We start from the raw sequence: 9,796 nt of genomic DNA, 5'->3' as shown, positions 1-9,796 counted from the left end.
GTTGTTTGATCTGATAATAAGGTTAATATATTAATAGTCACACACCCATGACACGGTTATTTATAGTATAACAGATAACACACGATGTAGAATCAATATCTGTTGAAATCGGGGTAAATCAATCTATTATATGAAAGGGCCCTCGTTATACGTCTGCCTTTCACCTCTATCCGTAATCAGTTCTGAAAAACTGGCTGGCAATCAGCCATACAATGTTCTTTTAAATCTGCATCTTTTGGAAGTCTGTTCAAATGCCTTGTGATGGGGGTCGTATGATGTTAAGGCCCAAGTTTAAATTTTATGTTACATCTCGAATATTGGTTTTCCTACACTAAATTATCAACAAATTCATTACCTCAATTTGTGAATTGGAATTTTACAAGTTTGACAGACTAAATATTAAAGTAGTCGTATTTCTACTCATCTATCAGTGAATCATTAAAAACAAAAGTATTGCAATTCTTTCTCGTCATTTGATATTTCCGTTTAGCATTGAAATCCCATTCACTATGTATTTTGGTTTCCATGGAAGATAGGAAAACACTATTCTTCAAACAAACAGATTAGCTGTTGTAAGTCAAGATGTTACACATATTTTAGAATAGTTTATTATTTTTGTATATAATTACTATTCATAATGTATGATAAATATCTAATTTTGATAAAGAATATATTTATTGTTTATAGTGTAACAAAAATACAGAACTACAAGGCAAATTCAAAGATGGAGAGGTCCATAAAAACTGACAAAATCAAACACTACCAATCAACAGAACAAGTGAAAAACAACTGCTATATTCCTGACTTGGTACAGGCATTTTCTGAACAAAATGGTGGGTTAAACCTGGATTTATAGCTAGCTAAACCTCTGATATCTCAAAAATCATCTTGAAATATAAAGACTATTTCAGTAATATAAAAATTCTTATGATATAATAGAAAAATCACGAATTAACATATACAAATAATGTTATCACATATGTGAAATATTTTTTATTATATCATAAATTTATTTTTTATCTTGGCCGGAATATCATTTTTTATAAATATATGATTCATGAAAAACATGAGTTAACATAGATTAGAAATTAGATTTATATTTTAAAAACAATGAATTTATATTCATGATATAATCTAAGCATTTTTGTTCTGCAATAGCTGTAGCACATCTGTTTCCCCCAATATATCTTAGTTTATCATCCAGAAGGAACAAAGACTGTAAACGAAAATATGTAAAAATTCAGATAAAATTTTGTGCAGAAAAATCGACTGTTTGATGTGTTGTTGCGAAATTGTAGTGACTGTTATTACAGTGACTTGACTATGGGTGTTACTGTATAACTTTACCTATAGCTCAACCTGATTTTAAAATCGACAATACAATAGGGACATTTAAATTGACCAGTTGGTATTGTTAGATTTAAATCTACCTTGATTCTACCTGTACAGTTTTTTATTTACCTATTCCAACCTTACAGCATGCTTTTTTCCTGAAGTTTTTCTTTACCTAGGATTGTTTTATTCAAAAATTGATAGGGAAGAAAATATTTTTGGTTTTCATTGTTTTAAATCCCCAATATATATGATTTATCTAATTTTTACCTAAAATTATAAACCAGTAAAAGATTAAATTAACTACGTGTTAATATGTTTGCAAATTTAAACTGTTTTTACATAATAAATGCTTCTTTAAAATAATTTTAACCCTTATACATAGTATTGTCCAGCTGCCAGTGAAACAAGAAATAGCTGTTCAGGTGTTTACAGTTTAAATTTTCAGATGGATATGTTGTTCATTTCTTCACATGACCCTTCAAGATTTCTATTTTGGATTATTATTTGCAATGTTTGAAATCTATTGGTATCATTGTGCATACAATATTGGATTTATTGTATTTGAATTCACTTCTCAGACTTTTTATAGTAATTTTGCTTCTTAAAATGTGACTTGTTTTTTCCAAGAATTTATTGTCATGAAGGTATCAAGGAGGAAATAATTCATTCAAACTGTTTTGTTGGGCTTACATATGATGATGTACATGTAAAATTCGAAATAATTTTGGAGTATACCTTTGCAGTGTTTTTTCTTTGAAATCTACTATAATGTTAGTAGGACTTTTGTGCATAAAATGCTGTGTTCACTCAAGGAAATCCAATTTTCATAAGATGGGATTTAGTTATGTTAAAGATTAAAAAAAATCAGAACTGGAATTCAAGTAGGAGATATAGTGTGAGTTCAACCAACATGTTTCTGTGGCTTTGAATGTGATTTTGAAAACATTCATTATTAATTTTGGGATCTATAAAAAAGATGATTCACCATTTAAATGGGATCTTGGAAATGAAATAAAATGTTGAATTAATGCAGTGGATATAGTCTAATCTAGTGATAAAGTGAAAAATAAAAATAAAATATTCCAAAATATTCCTAACGTGAGGATATGTTTTATTAAAGTGAATGTGAAATTGGAAATAATCATTATAAAATTCTGGATCAAATATTGTTTAATTTGGACATATATCATAGGAAATGGAATAAAAATGTATACTGTGGATATAGTTAAATCAAGTGATATAGTAAAAATATGAATAAAATATTAGAAAATATTTGTAAAGTGAGGATAACTATTTTGAATATAATCATGGAAATGATAAAAAAAATTACAAGATTCTGAATTATAAAAAGATTCTGCACCTGTTTAATTGGGATGTATATCATGGGAAATTAAACAGAATATACTATGGATATAGAAAAAAACTCTAGTGACGTAGTGAAAAAGTGAGAAAAAAATCCAAAAAGTTAATAAAATTAAGAAAATATTCAAAATCTTTGGAATTCAGGATGAGATGTCAAATATCAGTGTCAATAAATAAATAAAATGTTTTATTCAACTATGATTTTGATATTTCAATATGCATAAACAATTTGTACAAGGAGCATGTCAATAAGTATTCATCAAATTATGGAAATAATAAATTTATTAAGATTTCCACAAGAGCAAAAGCAAATTATATTGAGTTATCTCCCATTAGAAAAGACCAAAGAGATAAAAAAAAGAAGTTTTTTTCAACAATACAAATGAAATAATGTAGCGATCGAAGTGAGTGAAATATAAGGACTTGATTATTCGGGGTACCAAACACTCCTAGTATTTGGCTATGAAAACATTAAGATGAAATGGAGTGCATTATAGGCCATGCAATTAAATACCCTGCAAGAAAATAACATATATACATTCTTGTTTTGGCTTGATCACTCCCAATAATTCAAATGACAGTAAAATAAAAAATCTCTCTATTTCCTTCTAAATATTGTTTCTTTGGCAATTGTATGACCAATTACTTCTAGGAATACACTCACTTCAATGATAAAAAGATTGAAATGACAATGTTTATTTCCTTTACTTGGTTAAGGATTCTCTAATAAAAAACATGGGAAAGTGATTTTTTTTTATTAAATCAAAAGTTTTCAACAAATATTTATTAAATCTTTTACTGATTTAGAATTTTAGGTAAAAATTAGATAAATCATATATATTGGGGATTTAAAACAATGAAAACCAAAAATATTTTCTTCCCTATCAATTTTTAAAAAGAATAATCCTAGGTAAAGAAAAACTTCAGGAAAAAAGCATGCTGTAAGGTTGGAATAGGTAAATAAAAAACTGTACAGGTAGAATCAAGGTAGATTTAAATCTAACAATACCAACTGGTCAATTTAAATGTCCCTATTGTATTGTCAATTTTAAAATCTGGTTGAGCTATAGGTAAAGTTATACAGTAACACCCATAGTCAAGTCACAGTAACTGAATTATATGATTGAAACTACGATACCCATCGAACTTTGAAGTGTTATGGAATGGCCAAACTGATTGATCAATTCAGATGCAGTGTTGCGTTTGTGCCCGTTTTCTGGCAAAATCTCCATCGATGTCGATCAACATTCTGATTATTTTCAGTGACAATGCTATAGAATTGAGAATGATATCAATTGATGTTGTTATATAATGAGCTGACTTGTATTTGGTTTGTTTAACTTCGCGATTTCCTTTAGAAAAAATTAATTCAAATGTATATATGCAATATTCACGGATTTACTGACTGTTTGATCACTTGACTGCATAATATTTATCATGAAACTTGTCTAAGCGGTCAGATTAATATTGTCTGCAGGATTTTTCAGGAAAAATGTTATCAAACCGTACATAATGCAATAAATATATTGTTATATGACTGTTTCAAACAGAATTGATCGTTTCTACAAATAACAGGAACAGTAACAAAACTATTTCGTTATTGGGCTACTAAGTAATAAAAATGTTGGCCCAGTTCTTTTCAGTCTTTGTTTGATTTTCACATATTTTATTTGGTTGATTTCAAAAGATTACGACGGTTGGAACACAATTAAGTTTTTACAAGAAATCTGTGATGATGGGAAACAATGAATGACAAAGAAGACCCAAATGTTGCAAAGCACTTGTCCTACCTCCATGACAAATATGTTGTTGTCCCCGCAGATAAAGCCCCAAACAACATCGTTTTTGTGTGTAAATATCATTACATAAACTGCTTGATAAATGAATTAGGTATTGACAATTCATTTGGAAACCCAATATATACCCTCACGACACTTACCAAAGAGGAAATCCTGGATAATCATAGGTCTGTTCTATGTTCCTTTGGAATTTCAACCAAAGAAGAAGAACTGGATCTTCCATCACTGTATTGGATACCTAAACTACATAAGTGTCCTTACAAACATCGGTATATTGCTGGGTCTTCCAAGTGCTCCACGAAACCTCTTTCTAAATTATTAACATCTATTTTAGCAGCAATCAAAGCCGGGCTCCAAAGTTATTGTGAAACTGCCTATTCTAGAGGTTGCGTGAATCAGATGTGGATCCTTAAAAATTCCAAAGATCTTTAAGAGTACATACAATCTAAGACTCTCTCATCTTGCAATAGTATTAAAACATTTGATTTTTCTACACTTTACACAAGTATTCCCCATTCCAAACTAAAAGACAAATTGAAAGAGTTGGTATTACTTGTTTCATTAAAAAGAATGGCGAACGTAGATACAAGTATCTTGTCTTGGGGAGGGATAAATCCTACTTTGTAAAGAATCATTCTGATTCAAACAAAAAAATTCTCTGAAACTGACATTATCAAGATGCTTGATTTCTTGATTGACAACATATTTGTTACGTTTGGAGGACGTGTTTTTCAACAGACTGTCGGAATTCCAATGGGAACCAATTGTGCCCCTCTTCTTGCCGACTTGTTTCTTTATTATTATGAGGGTGACTTCATACAGGAACTTCTTAGGAAGAAAGATAAAAAGTTAGCAATATCCTTTAACTTTACGTTCCGTTATATAGACGATGTTCTCTCACCAAATAATACAAAATTTGGTGACTATGTTGAACGAATCTATCCCATCGAACTAGAGATAAAGGATACTACAGATACAGTTAAGTCTGCCTCATATCTTGACTTACATCTAGAAATTGACAATGAGGGTCGGTTGAAAACAAAACTTTACGACAAAAGAGATGATTTCAGCTTCCCAATTGTGAACTTTCCATTTCTATGTAGCAACATTCCAGCAGCGCCTGCATACGGAGTATATATCTCCCAATTGATACGATATTCCCGGGCTTGTATTTCCTATCATGATTTCTTTGATAGAGGATTGTTGCTCACAAGGAAGCTATTAAACCAAGAGTTCCAAATAGTGAAGTTGAAATCATCCCTTCGTAAATTTTACGGACGCCATCACGAGTTGGTTGACCGTTATGGAATAACCGTTTCACAGATGATATCGGATATGTTCCTTATGTCGTAATAACAATACCTTCCCTTTTCACGAATGTGACCTACCGAATTAGACTATTTACCGGATTTGTAATAACATAAGCAACACGACGGGTGCCACATGTGGAGCAGGATCTGCTTACCCTTCCGGAGCACCTGAGATCACCCCCAGTTTTTGGTGGGGTTCGTGTTGCTTAGTCTTTAGTTTTCTATGTTGTGTCATCTGTACTATTATTTGTCTGTTTGTCTTTTTATTTTTGGCCATGGCGTTGTCAGTTTGTTTTCGATCTATGAGTTTGACTGTCCCTCTGGTATCTTTCGTCCCTCTCTTAAAACAATTTATATTCGGAATGTCATTTACTTTTGGTAATGAAACAGTTCCTCGCATAACTTGCGATTAAATCAACATAATTGTTCCTGGAAATATTTAAATGTTGAACCTATCATCAGTGAATATCTTGAAGGGTGTCATCTTATTCTGACAGGGCATTAAACCCAGTTAAAGTTTTGCGACTTTAATCAAGTGTAAGTGTATTTTGATTCTCTTGCATGGTTATCGTAGTGTGTCCATCTTTATTTGAAGTATTGTAATGTATTCATTTATTTTTGTTACTTTGTAAAATATACCACTATGTAAAGAAAAATGTGATTGTCGTTGCAACTGGTTCATGCATGGGTACATTGTGCGCTTTTAGCAATTTCGTCAGCGGTAAAACCAATTAGAGGTGATGTGAAATAGAACCGGATGCGTGCCGCCTAGAGATTATCATTTCTATTCCAAAGCAGTACTTCTGATATTTTATTCGCAATGTGTGGTGCCATTTACGTATTGATGTGCATATGTTTTGTTACCAAGAGACGCCAGATTGTGTCAGTTTAATAAATCTCGTTTGATGAAACTCCAATATGAAGTGAATGGAGCAAAATTTATTGCGGTACTTTTGGTAATATTTATGAAGTGCTGGGCAACCTTGCAAGAAGGTTAGTTTATCACGCACCAATATAAATCTTAAAAGTGCTCTTGATCAACATGTCTGAGCAATCTATCTTTTCGGAGTTTTGCATTTACTAATCAATCCGTTTGTTTATCCTATCAATTATTTGGTCGTATCAAATGGAGATTTGACCACAAAAAGATACATTCCGTAGAGTTGTATGAAAATTGCAGACAGAATGCGGTGTAAACAAATAGTTGGTACATGATAATGAGCTAAAAAAAGACCATGTTGGTATCGTGCATTTTCCATGATATATTTTATATTCTAGTCGGAAACGAAGTTTTTTCCCCTGAATTTGATTATTTATTTCTTTTCAAATTCAGCATATAAGTTTACTTTTACGAAAGACTTTATCATTGTTAGATTGAGAGTAATGATTGTAAATTAACTTGTCAAAAAATCAAACAACTACATATATACAGAAAATTTATTTTGAATAGATTCTTTTGTTTAATTTTTATATGTTATGCTTAGTTTCTATCGACAGTTAATTGAAACCAATATACTTTATCATGTCTCTTTGTTTGAATATCTTTCCTATATTATTCAAAAATTCCAGTGGTATTAAGTTTTTCTCTCATGTTGTGTGTTTGTTCCTGACACAAGTCGTTGAGCGGTAGGCGTACAGGCCCAACATTAAGTCCAGAAACTATGTATAACATTGCTTTTGATACATTTACGCCTGCGCCTGTGGTATTGCAGTTATATAGTTACTCATGCAAACAACAAACACAAAAACTTGAATAGTGGTAGATTGCTTTTAGTTGACAGTAATAGTTTTAAAATGACAGAATAAAACAAATAAAATAAGTTTAAAAAAAAAAAAGAAAAATACACCTACATCATCGTAGGAGGATGTGCAATTTTGTTGATTATTACGCATTTCTCTGCAGTAATATAAAAATAACGGTGACTAATAATTAATAGTGACATATTTTTCAAAAACGTATTACATAAACTCAATTACATTTGTAATTTTTTATATTTGCTATGTTTTCTATTGTTAATCTTTTACAAAAAATATGATACAATATCGATTTCCCTTACATAGCAACTTTCCTAGATAAATAATTGCGTATAACTGTATGAAAATATATAAGTGTTCTTAATCTTTTCGCTTGTGCATTCACCAAATTTTACCAAAGCCTGCTATCGCTGTGTTGAATACCTATTGGTGGCCTTGGGCCTTTTTGGCTCTTTGGTCGGGTTGTATTCTTATGGGTACTAATTGTGCACCCCTACTGGCTTACTTGCTTTTGTGCTCGTATAAAGCAAAATTCATACAAAACCTTATAAAAAAAATAAGAAAAAATGTCTTGCAAAGTTTCTCTAATTTCATATTCAGATATATTGATGATGTTCTGTCACTCAATAAACCATATTTTAATGAATATGAGCTTTGTTATACTACTACCTAAACTAGAAGGTCGCTCCATATCGATTTTTCCTCGATATTGACAGAGATGGACGACTTCAAACTAGAATCTTTAACAAGCGTGATGATTCCAAATCTCCAATTGTCAACTTCCCATTTCTCAGCAGTAACATATCCTTTATCCTATAGTGTGGCATTTATATACTAGTAACTCAATTGACACGTTAGGCTCGTGCATGTCCACACTGTATGGACTTCATTTACAGGGCTGCGCTCTTTGCACAAAAAATACCCCAACGGAGTTATGAGGAAGAACGACTGAAATCGTCACTACATAAGTTTTACGGTCTCCATCACGAATTGGGTGACCGATACGATATGTGTGTGTCTTAACTCAATAGCGACATGTTTTCACAGTCTTAGATCTTTAGATACTAGAATAGTCATATAATCTGTAATTTTGCTGATTGGGCTTATTTCCGATTGTGACATTTTGACTGAGTGTGGATTTGCAGTGCGGGGTATGCATAATAAGCAGGAGATGGTTATCCTTTCGACAAAACAAATGCATCAGAGATAGATTTCATTAATTGGTTGATTCTTTTTTTTTAAAATTTTTTTCGTATTTCGTCTCTGTACGACTCACAGGAATTCGAATAAAACCGTCCATGGAAGGCCAAATCACTATAACGAGGTTGAAGAGCATTGAATAACAAATGTTTAAAAGGACAACTATGGATTTAAGAAAATAAATTTATTCAATTTCATTTTATTCATGAATATAAAGATAAGGAGATGTGGTATGGTTACCAATGAGACAGCTATCCACCAAAGTTCAAATGAAGACAAGTGGATGTAAGCAACTATAGGCAACCGTCTGGCTTTCAACAATGAAAAACCCATACCGTATAGTCGGCTATAAAAGGCCCCGACATGAAATATATGAAACAATTCAATTTAGAAAACTAGTGGCCTAATTTATAACAGAACAATTAACGAAAAACAAATATGACAGACATATCCCAACGACAACCACTGAACTACAGGCTCTTGACTTGGGACAGGCACATATAGAATGTGGCGGGGTTAAAAATGTTCGCTGGCGCCAAACCCTCCCTCTAACCTGGGACAGTGGTGCAACGGTACAACAACAAAAAAGCAATACAAAACAAAACAATAAACGAAAAACAAATAATAATGAGAAACAGCAATAAACGACAACAACTCAATTACAGGCTCCTGACTTGGGCCAGGCACATATAGAATGTGGTGGGGTTTAACATGTTTGAAGGTGCAAACCTTCCCCCTAAACTGGGACATTGGTGTAACAGTACAACAAAAAAACAAACTATAAAAATCAATTGAAAAGGGCTTAAGTCATCAGATCGATACAAAGCAGAAACCTACATGTGGAGCAGCATCTGCTTACCCTTTTAGAGCACCTGAGATCATCCCCTGTTTTTTGGTGGGTTCATGTTGCTCAGTCTTTATTTTTTTTTTTTTTGTGTTTTGTATACTGTTGTTTGTCTTTTGGTCGTTTTCTACTTTTAATTTTTTGCAATGGCATTGTCAGTTTGTTTTCGACTTATGAGTATGTATATCCCT

The sequence above is a fragment of the Mytilus californianus genome, unplaced genomic scaffold (assembly GCF_021869535.1).
Source record: "Mytilus californianus isolate M0D057914Y unplaced genomic scaffold, xbMytCali1.0.p SCAF_7, whole genome shotgun sequence".
NCBI classification, from domain to species: domain Eukaryota; kingdom Metazoa; phylum Mollusca; class Bivalvia; order Mytilida; family Mytilidae; genus Mytilus; species Mytilus californianus.
This window is presented reverse-complemented; position numbering follows the sequence as displayed.